General features: G+C 37.7%; 2 non-coding genes across 2 annotated transcripts; one reads left to right on the top strand and one right to left on the bottom strand.

Annotated features, from left to right (window-relative positions):
* The first annotated feature begins 1,186 nt into the window (after positions 1-1,186).
* Positions 1,187-1,260, top strand: TRNAD-GUC (transfer RNA aspartic acid (anticodon GUC)). The gene has a single exon. It is a non-coding gene; the product is annotated as a tRNA-Asp (tRNA).
* Positions 1,261-4,826: 3,566 nt separating this feature from the next.
* On the bottom strand, positions 4,827-4,898 carry TRNAC-GCA (transfer RNA cysteine (anticodon GCA)). Its single transcript has one exon. It is a non-coding gene; the product is annotated as a tRNA-Cys (tRNA).
* Positions 4,899-17,500: the final 12,602 nt, after the last annotated feature.

Genomic DNA, 17,500 nt, shown 5'->3' with positions numbered 1-17,500 from the left:
CTTTCAGGGCCGGGCCTATACTAATTGCTTTGCTTTTATTGACCCATCCAGATGAGATTCACTTGATTGATACATGTACGAATCTGACATCGATTCAAAATATTTCAGCGAATCCCTTCCCTGATTTACCAGTTCTACATCATCTTTTTGAATCGATCAAAAAAAGCATTCTATCGTTTTTTAATTTCCTGGCTTAGTATTAGTGTGAGATAAAGATAGGTTATATCCCATCTTAACGATGAGTGAGTCGATGAGTCAAAATGGAAGAAAGGTTTGACTTACCTTTTCTGTCTGTCGAACAAATCATTTCCTGAGGGGATCCCATACTTCGTTATATATATATAGGATATAGGACGGGATGGTTCATTTCATGAATTAAAATCAAAAATTCTATGGAATCGTAGAAGCAGGAAAGATTTTTCGGATCTAGTCATCCCATTATAATTATACATTACATTATATTGACAATTCCAAAAAACTGCTCATACTATGAACATAGTATGATGGCGATCGGGCAGGTATGCCCCTATCGTCTAGTGGTTCAGGACATCTCTCTTTCAAGGAGGCAGCGGGGATTCGACTTCCCCTGGGGGTAGGGTACTACGAAAGGAAGTTGATCATGGATTATCAATAAGCCCAGAATTTGTTCTTCCTGGGTCGATGCCCGAGCGGTTAATGGGGACGGACTGTAAATTCGTTGGCGATATGTCTACGCTGGTTCAAATCCAGCTCGGCCCACTAATTCGCCGATCCATGATAACCAAATTTGTCCTCCAGAAATGCCCATTATTTAGATATTTAGAATGCCCCATATATTCTAAAATTCTAAAAGTATTCTAAGGATATATGGGAATAAAATATATAGGGATAAAGGGTCCATTTTTTCTACAATACCCCTTGGTTTCTTTCCAATTTCTCACATCTTCTGATCTGTCTAAAGATCTAGATTCCCAATTTGTTGCAAAGGTAGTAAAGAAAAAAAGAGTCCTTTTTCCATTGAAAAATAGATTCTCAATATATTAGTAGGATTACCAGTAATCTGTGTCATTCTTACTCTAGTCCGTATCCATGTGGATATCAGTATATCAGTCGTGTTTCTTTTACAACACGAGAATATTTCTCGTAAATAGAAACGAAACGAATGAAAGCATAAGAATACATATATGCATGCTGTATACCTCACCCTGGGATTGTAGTTCAATCGGTCAGAGCACCGCCCTGTCAAGGCGGAAGCTGCGGGTTCGAGCCCCGTCAGTCCCGACCTCGGATCCGATGAATCCATCAATTCATCTTCCCATTTTCTGTGAGGAGGGGGCCCGGGACAGGATTGAATTTCCTGCGGGGATCCTTAATTTTTTTTTATTTTGTTTTTCGTTTCGAATTTCTCATCGGACAAAGACGGGAATTTCAATTATTTGAACTAGTACCGATTGCTGGGGGAGAGGCATACGTAGTCGTAGGTATCGCCATACTGGGGATTCCAAGAGAGACCCACTGGTTTGACTTTTTCAATTGCTTCTGATCCATGAAATGGAATAGGGTACAGAGTACCCATACGTTTCCAGGGAGTACATATACAAATTGTACTCGTTTATTCTACGATACACAATTAACTAACTTAGTAACATAGTTACTCGGGCAGCAGAGTACTATTAAACCTACTCCCTTTTGTTTTCGTGTTTTCGAGATACGATTTTGTGCAATCTCAATTAGTAAAGTAATTAAAAACAATCTATCTATCTTATTCTTATTCAAATTGCATGCTGAATTTAGCTTTCAGTCCCAATCCAAGGAAAAAGAGGGTCCTTACTTTTAATATAAAGTAAAGGATCAAACAATGATCCGTCCCTTTTGTTTCTTTTCCACAGGGGGAATGAATCATTTTTTTTTTCTTTATTTTCTTTATCTTTATATAATATATATTTTTATTTTAGGGTTTCATCGAAGAAGGAGAAAAATCAATAAAGAAAGAATTTGTCGGAATATTAGATCTTTTTTTTTATATCGAGACCCATCCCATACCCATACCTTTATCACATTTCTCTGCCTTCCAGGAGGATTAGATCATTACGAAAACTTCGCTTCGAGCTTAACTCCTCCCCCTTTCCATTTCACTCCTACTGTTTAGGTCTGTTACCAATGGAAGGCCGGCAACAGAACACAGGTCAGATGATACCTCGTCGGATGATTCTTATAAAGAAGATGATAGATTTTAGAAACTAAAGAATGAAAAAAAAAAAGATGAGAAATTCAATGGGATTCTTGATTAGATCAGGAATCCCATTTTTGATTCGGTATGGATAAAAGATCTTCCTATGTTATACTATTCAATTCTCGACGATGAATCGATTTAATAGATCAGATATTGTTATTCATATTCATAATATAATATTGAATATTGATCCGATTCAGTATCAACCATCAGGATGCACCCATTGAATTTACAGGAGAAATCTTTTTATTTTTATTTTTTTTTTTCTATGGGATTAGATCCCGAGTTATTGCGAAGCAAAAAAAAACGATGAGATTATGGAAGTCAATATTCTCGCATTTATTGCGACTGCGCTGTTCATTTTAGTTCCTACTGCTTTTTTACTTATCATCTACGTAAAAACAGTCAGTCAAAATGATTAGAATTAAACTTGACTTATTAGCTCTTATCAATGATTGACGAAATAAAAGGGATTCCAATTCCAAGTCTTAAATGAAATTAGAGAACTGGAATCAACAGTATAATAGATGGTGTAGTAGAAAGGTTCATATAGTTCTTTCTACCACACTATCTATTATTATATTGTAAAAATATTGTATTGCATGTATAAAGTTGTATTGTATAAATTCAAAAAATGGATGGGTTTGATATAGACTAGATACAATATCTATCCATATAAATGAAGTAATTGATTGGGCCGTTAACAGATACCCCACGGAGTTCTATAGTCACTTCTTCGGATTTGAAAAATAAGTATAAGTAGTAAACACCACCCATTTTTCATGCTTGAGCCATGACATGAGGTGAGTCAATAAAGCATAAATAGGATTCCTAGAAGTATAAAACTTAAGTGAGCACGGATCACCCGACGCAAGATCTTATTATGCGTAGTACCCCTTTGAACAACCACTACGTCTATGGCATCTCCAGTAGAAAGTACGTATCCACGTAATAGTAGCAGTACTTCCTCTTTGAACAGTCAAGAGGGAAAAACAAATAAAAAAATAGGGGTTGGTTGCTCCTCATTGTAATATCCATAATTATGGTAAGAGCGGGTTCATCGAAATCGAATATTATATTTAGGAATAGGAAGAGTTCGGCTGGAAAAATTTCCTATCATGCGCATTCCTTTGAGTTTCGAAATACGAACAACATCAGAATCAAATCATTCAAATATTGATCGAAAGATCATTGTTCATATATTACTGGATTACCCTAGAATTTTTGAAATGGATTATCTTAAAACGCTTCGCGGAACGGTCCATTAAACATAAGCACCATTGATCCAATTTGATTACTCAACTTAATTAGTAGTACCCCTAGAGTCCACTTCTTCCCCATACTACGAGTGAAAGGGAAAACGTAAAGACCACCATTAAAGCAGCCCAAGCGAGACTTACTATATCCATGTAAATTATCTCCCCGATCTCTATGAATATGAAGGAATTATTCCATTATTAATCACTAATAATAGTGGAATCAATGGTGCAGAGTCAAAATGGCATTTTGCTCTAACGCTATTGATGAACCAATCCAATGAATACAAGAGTTCCTATACTCTAATTACAAGGATCTCCGGTCGAATCGGAAAGCAGTAAGCAAAAGCAAGATATACAACTACCCTTGGAGATCTTAAAGGAATGTTACTAATGAAAGATGTAGGAATAGTAAGACCCATTGTTTGTTTTGTTAGCTTTCATAAGCATAAGAAAAAAAAATGGAATATAAATAGAATATATATATATACCATAAAGATGTAAAAGATAACTATCTTAACTATCTATCACATACCTCTATCTACCCCCCAAGTCTTACTGTCTCTGTTTCTTTCTGTGAAACAATCGGGGGACACCCCATTACGTTCTTGGCAGGGTGTTACAAAAAACGGAGAAGTATTTTTCAACTTTTATTAGAAAATTAGATTCTATATTCTATAATATAGATATAGAATAGTTAGTTATTCTATAACTATAATAGTTATAGTTAAGAGTTGATTACCCATCCAATCCAATATTGATTGGATACCTGAGTAAGTACTCAGGGATTCTCGTGAGTCTGGATACAAAATACAAACTATCCTTAGCCCTTTCCGCAACTCCCAATTTGATTCCCCACCAACCTACCCAATTTAATTCAAGACTCAGTCAGTGGGCACCACCCTAGTAAGGTAGGGTAATTAGGAAGTATTGATAGTGCTTCCTATAATCTCCCTCAGATCCTAGAATAGAAGCAAGGATTGGATTTACATTTAGGAACCGAACCCCCTTTCCTTCGGCTACCCCGATTTTAGGTATCTGACTTTCGTAGTTCTGAATCTCACAATTTCAGTTTTACTATCGATTCGATTGATAAATCAAATACAAAGAAATAGCCCGAACCAACCAGTAATCAGTCATAAATCGGTTTTTTTTCATATTGATACCCGATTTTAACCATAACCAAATGATAAAAATTCAAGTCTTTTTTTTTTATAGAACCTCTGTATTCTTAAAATACAGTATCTACAACCCTAGTCATGCTTCTGTCAGGCAAGAATTTTGTGAGTTCTATTAGCATATGTGAGTTCTATTAGCATAGAAGGATAAGGTATTCCGAAGCTTTTCTTTTGTTGATCAGGCGACACCCGGATTTGAACTGGGGAGAAAGGGATTTGCAGTCCCGCGCCTTACCACTCGGCCATGCCGCCAAAATGATCCAAAATAGACCTAACTCTTTCTTTTTTTTTTTTTTTTGGGGGGGGGGGGTTACTCAACCTTTTTTTGGTTTGAGTTGGATTTTTAAAACGGGTTTCTTTATCCCTTTCCAAAAGGGATCCCTGGGTCCAGGGTTCTCTTGATTGTATAGTGTTTCAAAACATAATATTTTTTTTTATATTGAAACAGAAAAAAGATATTTCTAGGCACAGAGTCCAAAATTCAGAGTAAATTGGAGCCATTAATTATTTCCTGTGAATTCATGAACAGTTCTTGGATTTTGATCTAACGTTTTCTTTCCTTACCTTAATAATTAAATTAATAACATAAGAAAACAAAAAAGTTGATACACGACTAATCAGTATCAATTGTTTTCAATTTCAATTATAACAACATATATGTGTATATGTAAACCCTCGAACATAAATTGTTACACGCATACCTAGTCCTATCCACCTTATCTTATAGGGAATTGTCGTGCTTGAATTTTGCATTGAATATTTTTCTATTGAATAAGTTGAATCTAAATTGGAAATTCGCATATAGCACCCCGAAAAGAGGGGATATGCAGATAACTAGATAGCTATATCTGGATATACTTATACAATGCCCTTTACGCACTTCAATCGTATTCTACTAATTCTACTAACACTAACAAGAGCTCCCTCTTCTCTGTGAATCCTTTTTTGAACAATGGTGGAATCAATGAAATAAGTTAAGTGCTAAAATAAAAACCAACTCGATACTGTTCCGGATTATTCTGTCTTTATCTCATTCATAGAGAATGGATCAAATCATGAATCTATTTCTGGTACCCAATCTTATTTCTGATACCCAATCTTATTTCTGATACCCAATCTTATCGTAATATCATAATAACAGGTAGAAATTGGATCCATTTGTATATTCTATACAAGACTCCATCAGTCTAAGCTAAGGGGCAGAATTTTGTTTCAAGGAATGTTTTATTAATCCATCTCCATTTGGATCCGTCGAAAATTATCTCTCTTTATTCCTCCGTCTATGCCAATTTCATAGGTCTATGGAATTGGATAAAATTTCATGTGATTCAGTAAAAAGAATATACATTCCATCATTGCTCGATCGATCTATATGGTTCGATAAAGACTTAACCAATAATGGGATTTTTTCAATAAATGGGAAACTTAATTAAGATGCTCCGGGATGAAAATGAGGGAATGTCTACAATACCTGGATTTAGTCAGATACAATTTGAAGGATTTTGTAGGTTCATTGATCAGGGCTTGACCGAAGAACTTCATAAGTTTCCAAAAATTGAAGATACAGATCAAGAAATAGAATTTCAATTATTTGTGGAAACATATCAATTGGTGGAACCCTTGATAAAAGAGAGAGATGCTGTGTATGAATCACTCACGTATTCTTCTGAATTATATGTACCCGCAGGATTAATTTGGAAACCCGGTAGAGATATGCAAGAGCAAACCGTATTTATTGGAAATATTCCTCTAATGAATTCCCTGGGAACCTCTATAGTAAATGGAATATACAGGATTGTGATCAATCAAATATTGCAAAGCCCCGGTATTTATTACCGTTCAGAATTGGACCATAACGGAATTGCTGTCTATACCGGCACAATAATATCAGATTGGGGAGGAAGGTCAGAATTAGAGATTGATAGAAAAGCAAGAATATGGGCCCGCGTGAGTAGGAAACAAAAAATATCTATTCTAGTTCTACTATCAGCTATGGGGTCGAATCTAAGAGAAATTCTGGATAATGCTTGCTACCCTGAAATTTTCTTGTCTTTCCTGAATGAAAAGGAAAAAAAAAAGATCGGGTCAAGGGAAAATGCCATTTTGGAGTTTTATCAACAATTTGCGTGTGTAGGTGGGGATCCAGTATTTTCGGAGTCCTTATGTAAGGAATTACAAAAGACATTTTTTCAACAAAGATGTGAATTAGGAAGGATTGGTCGACGAAACATGAACCGGAGACTGAATCTTGATATACCTCAGAACAATACATTTTTGTTACCACGAGATATATTGGCTGCTGCGGATCATTTGATCGGAATGAAATTTGGAATGGGCACACTTGACGATATGAATCACTTGAAAAATAAACGTATTCGTTCTGTAGCAGATCTGTTACAGGATCAATTGGGTTTGGCTCTGGTTCGTTTAGAAAATGTGGTTCGAGGAACTATATGTGGAGCAATCAGGTATAAATTAATACCGACTCCTCAGAATTTGGTAACTTCAACTCCATTAACAACTACTTATGAATCCTTTTTTGGATTACACCCTTTATCTCAAGTTTTGGATCGAACGAATCCATTGACACAAATAGTTCATGGGCGAAAATTGAGTTATTTGGGTCCTGGAGGATTAACTGGTCGAACTGCTAGTTTTCGGATACGGGATATCCACCCTAGTCATTATGGACGTATTTGTCCAATTGACACGTCCGAAGGGATCAATGTTGGACTTATTGGGTCCTTAGCTATTCATGCGAGGATTGGTTATTGGGGGTCTATAGAGAGTCCATTTTATGAGATATCTGAGAGATCTAAAGAGGTACTGGTGGTTTATTTAGCACCAAGTATAGATGAATACTATATGGTAGCGACAGGAAATTCTTTGGCCTTGAACCAGGATATTCAAGAAGAACAGGTTGTTCCAGTTCGATACCGTCAAGAATTCCTGACTATTGCATGGGAACAGATTCATCTTCGAAGCATTTTTCCCTTCCAATATTTTTCTATTGGAGCTTCCCTCATTCCTTTTATTGAGCATAATGATGCGAATCGGGCTTTAATGAGTTCTAATATGCAGCGCCAAGCAGTTCCGCTTTCTCGGTCCGAGAAGTGTATTGTTGGAACTGGGTTGGAACGCCAAGCGGCTCTAGATTCGGGGGTTTCTGCTATAGCCGAATGCGAGGGAAAGATTATTTATACCGATACTGACAAGATCATTTTATCAGGTAATGGAGACACTATAAGCATTCCATTAGTTATGTATCAACGTTCCAACAAAAACACTTGTATGCATCAAAAACCTCAGGCTACGCGGGGTAAATGCATTAAAAAGGGACAAATTTTAGCGGGTGGTGCGGCTACTGTTGGCGGTGAACTCGCTTTGGGAAAAAATGTATTAGTAGCTTATATGCCATGGGAAGGCTACAATTTTGAAGACGCGGTACTCATTAGTGAGCGTTTGGTATATGCCGATATTTATACTTCTTTTCACATCCGGAAATATGAAATTCAGACTCATGTGACAAGCCAAGGTCCTGAAAGAATCACTAGGGAAATACCCCATTTGGAAGCTCATTTACTCCGCAATTTAGACAGAAACGGAATTGTGATGCTGGGATCTTGGGTAGAAACAGGTGATATTTTAGTAGGTAAATTAACGCCTCAGGCGGCGAAAGAATCATCGTATGCTCCAGAAGATAGATTATTACGAGCCATACTTGGCATTCAGGTATCCACTGCAAAGGAAACTTGTCTAAAATTACCTATAGGGGGAAGGGGCCGGGTTATTGATGTGAGATGGATCCAGAAAAAAAAAAAGTCCAGTTATAATCCAGAAATTATTCGTGTATATATTTCACAGAAACGTGAAATCAAAGTAGGTGATAAAGTAGCTGGAAGGCATGGGAATAAAGGTATCATTTCGAAAATTTTGCCTAGACAAGATATGCCTTATTTGCAAGATGGAACACCAGTGGATATGGTCTTCAACCCATTAGGAGTACCTTCGCGAATGAATGTGGGACAGATATTTGAATGCTCTCTCGGGTTAGCGGGGAACTTGCTGGACAGACATTATAGAATAGCACCCTTTGATGAAAGATATGAGCAAGAAGCTTCGAGAAAATTAGTGTTTTCTGAATTATATGAAGCCAGAAAGCAAACAGCAAATCCATGGGTCTTTGAACCCGAGTATCCAGGAAAAAGCAGAATATTTGATGGAAGAACAGGAGATCCTTTTGAACAACCTGTTATAATAGGAAAACCCTATATCCTGAAATTAATTCATCAAGTTGATGATAAAATCCATGGGCGCTCCAGTGGACATTATGCACTTGTTACACAACAACCCCTTAGAGGGAGGGCCAAGCAAGGGGGACAACGAGTAGGAGAAATGGAAGTTTGGGCTCTAGAGGGATTTGGTGTTGCGCATATTTTACAAGAGATGCTTACTTATAAATCCGATCATATTAGAGCTCGCCAGGAAGTACTTGGTACTATGATTATTGGAGGAACAATACCTAACCCGGAGGATGCTCCCGAATCTTTTCGATTACTCGTTCGAGAACTACGGTCTTTGGCTCTGGAACTGAATCATTTCCTTGTATCTGAGAAGAACTTCCAGATTCATAGGAAGGAAGCTTGATCGGAATGAATCCGAATTTTTCTTCTATGATCGATCGGTATAAACATCAACAACTTCGAATTGGATCGGTTTCTCCCCAACAAATAAGTACGTGGGCCACCAAAATCCTACCTAATGGAGAAATAGTTGGAGAGGTGACAAAACCCTATACTTTTCATTACAAAACCAATAAACCGGAAAAAGATGGATTGTTTTGTGAAAGAATCTTTGGACCTATTAAAAGTGGAATTTGTGCTTGTGGAAATTATCGAGTGATCGGAGATGAAAAAGAAGACCCAAAATTTTGTGAACAATGCGGAGTCGAATTTGTTGATTCTCAGGTACGAAGATATCAAATGGGATACATCAAACTGGCATGCCCAGTGACTCATGTGTGGTATTTGAAACGTCTTCCCAGTTATATCGCGAATTTTTTAGATAAACCCCTTAAGGAATTAGAAGGCCTAGTATACTGCGATGTGTGATTTGATCGAAATCTTGATTTTACAGATTCGGAATGAGAAACTGTCACCCCATTCAATCCGATTGGGATGCCCCCGACTCTGACATGTCTCTTTGGAGGAGGAACATGAAGCTCAGAATTATGGGTGTATTAAATACTTCCAAATAGAAAAGGGAATTGATCCATGGTCGATTCCATAATAGATAAATCGGAATTGCTAGTTATACCTCGTGAAAAAAAAAACTTCTTTCGTGGAATTAGCCATTCCATTTGTTTTCGAAAGAGATTCCATTCAAGTAAACAAATATGGCATGGTTACAGGAGTTTATCCATCGCATATATGCTTCAAAGGATATCATAGCATAACCATCGAGGTGAAGTAGGGACCTAAAAGATCGAATGAAACGATGCATAGACAAGTAAATCCCTTATGAGATGAGTGAGTTCGAAGATATTCGAATTTTTATTTGAATTATTAAAATAAAAGGAATTTCTCATTCGAAGGGAAGTAGACTACTCAAAAATTTCTCATTTCCTTTCTGTCGTAATTGAATTGAATAACTAATTCATAAAGTAAAAGTAAGAATGAATAATGAGATATTGGTTGGTCCTCGCTGTGAACTTGAGTAAGGAGTAAATCTTTATGGGGCTTTCTAGAACAAAATGGGAATTGGAAAAAAAGAACCCCTTTCTTTATTTGATGTAACTACTTGAGCCGGATGAGAGGAAACCTTCACGTCCGATTTTTAAGGGGGGAATTCATAGGAACCTATCCCAATTTTTCTTTTGCTAGGCCCGTTGCTAAAAAACCCACTTTCTTACGATTACGAGGTTCATTCGAATATGAAATCCAATCCTGGAAATACAGCATCCCACTTTTTTTTACTACCCAAGGCTTCGATACATTTCGAAATCGAGAAATCTCTACTGGAGCGAGTGCTATCAGAGAACAATTAGCCGATCTGGATTTGCGAATTATTACAGATCATTCATTGGCAGAATGGAAGGAATTAGGGGAAGAGGGTTCCACCGGGAATGAATGGGAAGATAGAAAAATTGGAAGAAGAAAGGATTTTTTGGTTAGACGCATAGAATTAGCTAAGCATTTTATCCGAACAAACGTGGAACCAGAGTGGATGGTTTTGTGCTTATTACCAGTTCTTCCTCCCGAGTTGAGACCCATTATTCAGATAGATGGGGGTAAACTAATGAGCTCGGATATTAATGAACTCTATCGAAGAGTTATCTATCGGAACAATACTCTTACTGATCCATTAACAACAAGTAGATCCACACCAGGGGAATTAGTAATGTGTCAGGAGAAATTGGTACAAGAAGCCGTGGATACACTTCTTGATAATGGGATCCGCGGACAACCAATGAGGGACGGTCATAATAAAGTTTACAAATCGTTTTCAGATGTAATTGAAGGCAAAGAGGGGAGATTTCGCGAGACTTTACTTGGTAAACGAGTCGATTATTCGGGTCGTTCCGTCATTGTTGTGGGCCCTTCGCTTTCATTACATCGGTGTGGATTGCCTCGAGAAATAGCAATAGAGCTTTTCCAGACATTTTTAATTCGTGGTTTAATCAGACAACATCTTGCTTCCAACATAGGGATTGCTAAAAGTAAAATTAGGGAAAAAGAACCAATTGTATGGGAAATACTTCAAGAAGTTATGCAGGGGCATCCCGTATTGCTGAATAGAGCACCCACCCTGCATAGATTAGGCATACAGGCGTTCCAGCCTATTTTAGTGGAAGGACGTGCTATTTGTTTACATCCATTAGTTCGTAAGGGATTCAATGCAGACTTTGATGGGGATCAAATGGCTGTTCATGTACCTTTATCTTTGGAAGCTCAAGCGGAGGCTCATTTACTTATGTTTTCTCATATGAATCTCTTGTCTCCAGCTATTGGGGATCCCATTTCCATACCAACGCAAGATATGCTTATGGGACTCTATATATTAACAATCGGGAATCGTCGAGGTATTTGTGCAAATAGGTATAATCCATGGAATCGCGGACACTATAAAAATAAAATAGTTGGCGATAATAACTATAAGTATACGAAAGGGAAAGAACCTTATTTTTGTAGTTCCTATGATGCACTTGGAGCTTATCGTCAGAAACGAATCAATTTAGATAGCCCTTTGTGGCTCCGGTGGCGACTAGATCAACGTGTCATTGCCTCAAGAGAACTTCCTAGAGAAGTTCAATATGAATCCTCGGGAACCTATCATGAGATTTATGGACACTATTTAATAGTGAAAAGTGTCAAAAAAGAAATCCTTTGTATATACATTCGAACCACAGTTGGTCATATTTCTTTTTATAGAGAAATAGAAGAAGCCATACAAGGGTTTTGCCGGGCCTACTCATACGGTGCCTAAGCTAAGTAATTATGTGATATCCGGGCGAGCCTCCCTGGTTCAACCGGTATCCTAATTCCTTAATTTCTACGTGAATCAAGATCGAGGAAAGGAAGTCTTCGAATCACTGACTCAACCCCATTGGCGAATCCCACTCAGCGGAATACGGAGGTACTTATGGCGGAACGGCCCGATCTGGTCTTTCACAATAAAGTGATAGATGGAACTGTCATGAAACGACTTATTAGCAGATTAATAGATCACTTCGGGATGGCATATACATCACATATACTGGATCAAGTAAAGACTCTGGGTTTCCGGCAAGCCACCGCTACATCCATTTCATTAGGAATTGATGATCTTTTAACAATACCTTCTAAAGGATGGCTAGTCCAAGATGCTGAACAACAAAGTTTTATTTTAGAAAAGCACCATCATTATGGGAATGTACACGCGGTAGAAAAATTACGTCAATCCATTGAGATATGGTATGCTACAAGTGAATATTTGAGACAGGAAATGCATCTTAATTTTAGGATGACTGATCCTTCTAATCCAGTCCATATAATGTCCTTTTCGGGAGCTAGAGGAAATGCATCTCAGGTACACCAATTAGTAGGTATGAGGGGATTAATGTCGGATCCCCAAGGACAAATGATTGATTTACCCATTCAAAGCAATTTACGCGAAGGACTTTCTTTAACGGAATATATCATTTCCTGCTATGGGGCCCGCAAAGGAGTTGTGGATACTGCTGTACGAACATCAGATGCTGGATACCTCACGCGTAGACTTGTTGAAGTAGTTCAACACATTGTTGTACGTAGAACGGATTGTGGCACTATCCGAGGTATTTCCGTGAGTCCCCGAAATGGGATGACGGAAAAAATTATGATCCAAACATTAATTGGTCGTGTATTAGCAGACGATATATATATGGGTCTACGGTGTATCGCCGCTCGAAATCAAGATATCGGGATTGGACTTGTCAATCGCTTCATAACTTTTCAGGCACAACCAATATATATTCGAACTCCCTTCACTTGCCGTAGTACATCTTGGATCTGTCGATTATGTTATGGTCGAAGTCCCACTCATGGTGACCTGGTTGAATTAGGGGAAGCAGTGGGTATCATTGCGGGTCAATCAATTGGTGAACCCGGGACTCAACTAACATTAAGAACTTTTCATACTGGTGGAGTATTCACAGGTGGTACTGCAGAACAGGTACGAGCTCCTTTTAATGGAAAAATTAAATTAAATGAGGATTTGGTTCATCCAACACGTACACGTCATGGGCATCCTGCTTTTCTATGTTATATAGACCTGTATGTCACTATTGAGAGTCAAGGCATTATTCATAGTGTGAATATTCCACCAAAAAGTTTTCTTTTAGTTCAAAATGGTCAATATGTGGAATCAGAACAAGTGATCGCCGAGATTCGCGCTGGAACATCCACTTTGAATTTTAAAGAAAGAGTTCGAAAACATATTTATTCTGATTCAGAGGGAGAAATCCACTGGAGTACCGACGTGTACCATGCACCTGAATATACATATGGTAATGTTCATCTCTTACCAAAAACAAGCCATTTATGGATATTATCGGGGGATCCGTGCAGATCTAATATAGTGCCTTTTTCCCCCCACAGGGATCAAGATCAAATGAATGTTCATTCTCTTCCTGTCGAACAGAGATATATTTCTGGCCTCTCAGTGACTAATGATCGAGTGAGACACAAATTGTTTAGTTCGGGTCCTTTCGGTAAAAAAGTAGATAGGGGTTTTGATTATTCAAGACCAGATCGAATCATATCCAATGGTCATTGGAATTTCATATACCCTGCCATTCTCTACGAGAATTCTGATTTATTGGGGAAGAGGCGAAGAAATAGATTCATACTCCCATTCCAATATGATCAAGAACGAGAGAAAGAACTAATGTCCTGTTCTGGTATCTCGATTGAAATACTCATAACTGGTATTTTACGTAAAAATAGTATTCTTGCTTATTTCGACGATCCCCAATACAGAAGAAGCAATTCAGGAATTACTAAATATGGTACCATAGAGGTGGATTTCATCCTAAAAAAAGAAGATTTGATTGAATATCGAGGAGCAAAAGAATTTAGGCCGAAATACCAAATGAAAGTAGATCGCTTTTTTTTCATTCCCGAAGAAGTGCATATTTTACCCGGATCTTCGTCCATAATGGTACGGAACAATAGTCTCATTGGAGTAGGTACACGAATAGCTTTAAATACAAGAAGCCGAGTAGGTGGATTGGTCCGAGTGGAGAGGAAAAAGAAAAAGATTGAACTGAAAATATTTTCAGGAGATATCCATTTTCCCGGAGAAACAGATAAAATCTCTCGGCATAGCGGCATCTTGGTACCACCAGAAACGGGAGAAAAAAATTCTAAGGACTCAAAAAAATTGAAAAATTGGATCTATGTCCAACGGATTACACCCATCAAGAAAAAGTATTTTGTTTCGGTTCGGCCTGTAGTCACATATGAAATAGCCGATGGCATAAATTTAGCAACGCTTTTCCCCCAGGATCCGTTGCAGGAAAGAGATAATGTGCAACTCCGAGTTGTCAATTATATCCTTTATGGAAACGGCAAACCCATTCGAGGAATCTCTCACACAAATATTCAATTAGTTCGAACTTGTTTAGTATTGAATTGGGACCAAGGACGAAATGGTTCTATAGAAGAAGTCCATGCTTCCCTTGTTGAAGTAAGGACAAATGATCTGATTCGAAATTTTCATAAGAATTGACTTAGTTAAGTCCCCTATTTCGTATACCGAAAAAAGGAATGATAGGGGAGGTTCGGGATTGAATCTCGATAATGGATCAGATCGCACCAATATTAATCCTTTTTACCCCAAGGCGAAGATTCAATCACTTACCCAACATCAAGGGACTATTCATATGTTGCTGAATAAAAATAAGCAATGCCAATCTTTTCTAATTTTGTCATCATCTAATTGTTCTCGAATTGGTCCATTCAATGGTTCCAAATCTCTCAGTGTGAGAAAAAAATCAATTAAAGAAGATTCCACGATTGCTATTAGCAATTTGTTAGGTCCCCTGGGTACTGTATCTAAAATTGCGATTTTTATTCATCTTACTGCTTAATAACTTATAATCAGATCTTCTTAAATAAATATTTGCGACTTGAGAATTTAAAACAGCCTTTCAGAGCTATTCAATATTATTTAATAGATGAAAATGGGGGAATTTACAATCGCGATCCATGTAGTAACATCATTTTGAATCCATTCGATTTAAATTGGTGCTTTCTCCATCACAATTATTGTGAGAAGACATCCACAACAATTAGCCTTGGGCAGTTTATTTGTGAAAATGTATGTATATCAAAATATGGACCGCGCATAAAATCTGGTCAAGTTATAATTGTTCATGTTGACTCCTTAGTAATAAGATCGGCTAAGCCTCATTTGGCCACTCCGGGAGCAACCGTTCATGGCCATTATGGAGAAATTCTTTATGAAGGAGATACATTAGTTACATTTATATATGAAAAATCGAGATCGGGTGATATAACGCAGGGTCTTCCAAAAGTGGAACAGGTGTTAGAAGTGCGTTCAATTCATTCAATATCGATGAACTTGGAGAAGAGGGTTGAAGGGTTGGAACGCACATATAACAAAAATTCTTGGAAATCCTTGGGGATTTTTAATTGGAGCTGAGCTAACCATAGCGCAAAGTCGTATTTCTTTGGTTAATAAGATCCAAAAGGTTTATCGATCCCAGGGGGTGCAGATCCATAATAGGCATATAGAGATTATTGTACGTCAAATAACATCAAAAGTGTTAGTTTCAGAAGATGGAATGTCTAATGTTTTTTCACCCGGAGAACTAATCGGATTGTTGCGAGCGGAACGCACAGGGCGCGCTTTAGAAGAAGCAATCTGTTACCGAGCCATTTTATTGGGAATAACGAAGGCATCTCTGAATACTCAAAGTTTCATATCTGAAGCGAGTTTTCAAGAAACCGCCCGAGTTTTGGCAAAAGCCGCTCTACGAGGTCGTATTGATTGGTTGAAAGGCCTGAAAGAGAATGTTGTTCTGGGGGGTATGATACCTGTTGGTACCGCATTTAAAGGATTAGTGCATCGTTCTAGGCAACACAACAACATTCCTTTGGAAATAAAAAAGAAGAATCTATTCGAGGGGAAAATAAGAGATATTTTTTTCCACCACAGAGAATTATTGGGTTTTTGCATACAAAAGACTTTCCATGATACAGCAGAACAATCATTTACAGGATTTAATGATTCCTAATAAGAGCATATTCATTCTTTTCTTTTAACTTTGAACTATATATCTATATATATATGGTATGTATGGTCCAGTCATTTGATTTGTTAATGTTAATAAAGATAATAACGAATAGAAAGTAATTAATGACTTGGACCGTGTATCAACGGCCAATCCCTGGCAGAAGGTTCCGTCGGAACAATTATTTATTTCAAGGTACCTTGTTTCTTAACAAAAAAAAAGGGAAAGTGTGGGGTGAAATGACAAGAAGATACTGGAACATCAATTTAGAAGAGATGATGGAAGCGGGAGTGCATTTTGGTCATGGTACTAGGAAATGGAATCCTAGAATGTCACCTTACATCTCCGCAAAGCGTAAAGGTATTCATATTACAAATCTTACTAGAACGGCTCGTTTTTTGTCAGCAGCTTGTGATTTAGTTTTTGATGCAGCAAGTAGGGGAAAGCACTTTTTAATAGTTGGTACCAAAAGTCAAGCTGCGGATTCAGTAGCAGCAGCTGCAATAAGGGTTCGGTGTCATTATGTTAATAAAAAATGGCTCGGGGGTATGTTAACAAATTGGTCTACTACAGAAACGAGACTTCATAAATTCAGGGACTTGAGAGCGGAGGCGGGGAAACTCAAACGTCTCCCGAAAGAGACGCAGCAATGTTGAAGAGACAATTATCTCACTTGCAAACATATCTGGGTGGGATCAAATATATGACGGAGTTACCCGAGATTGTAATCATCGTTGATCAGCAAGAAGAATATACGGCTCTTCGAGAATGTCTCACTTTGGGTATTCCGACGATTTGTTTAATCGATACAAATTGTGACCCGGATCTCGCAGATATTTCGATTCCAGCCAACGATGACGCTATAGCTTCAATCCGATTGATTCTTAACAAATTAGTATCCGCAATTTGTGAGGGTCGTTCTAGCTATATAAGAAATCATTGATTAATAATAAGATTAAGATAAGTCAATAACTTTTTGAACTCTATAGATTGATTGAATCGGTTACCATTCCTGAATCTCAAAAAAGAGATAAAAATGGATGGGGATATTCTGTGATTCCTTGGCACCTGAAATATG

This window comes from Aristolochia californica, unplaced genomic scaffold (genome assembly GCF_029961685.1).
Source record: "Aristolochia californica isolate CCGP_79_NKW_82.1479 unplaced genomic scaffold, dmAriCali1.0.hap1 SCAF_155, whole genome shotgun sequence".
NCBI classification, from domain to species: domain Eukaryota; kingdom Viridiplantae; phylum Streptophyta; class Magnoliopsida; order Piperales; family Aristolochiaceae; genus Aristolochia; species Aristolochia californica.
This window is presented reverse-complemented; position numbering and strand designations above follow the sequence as displayed.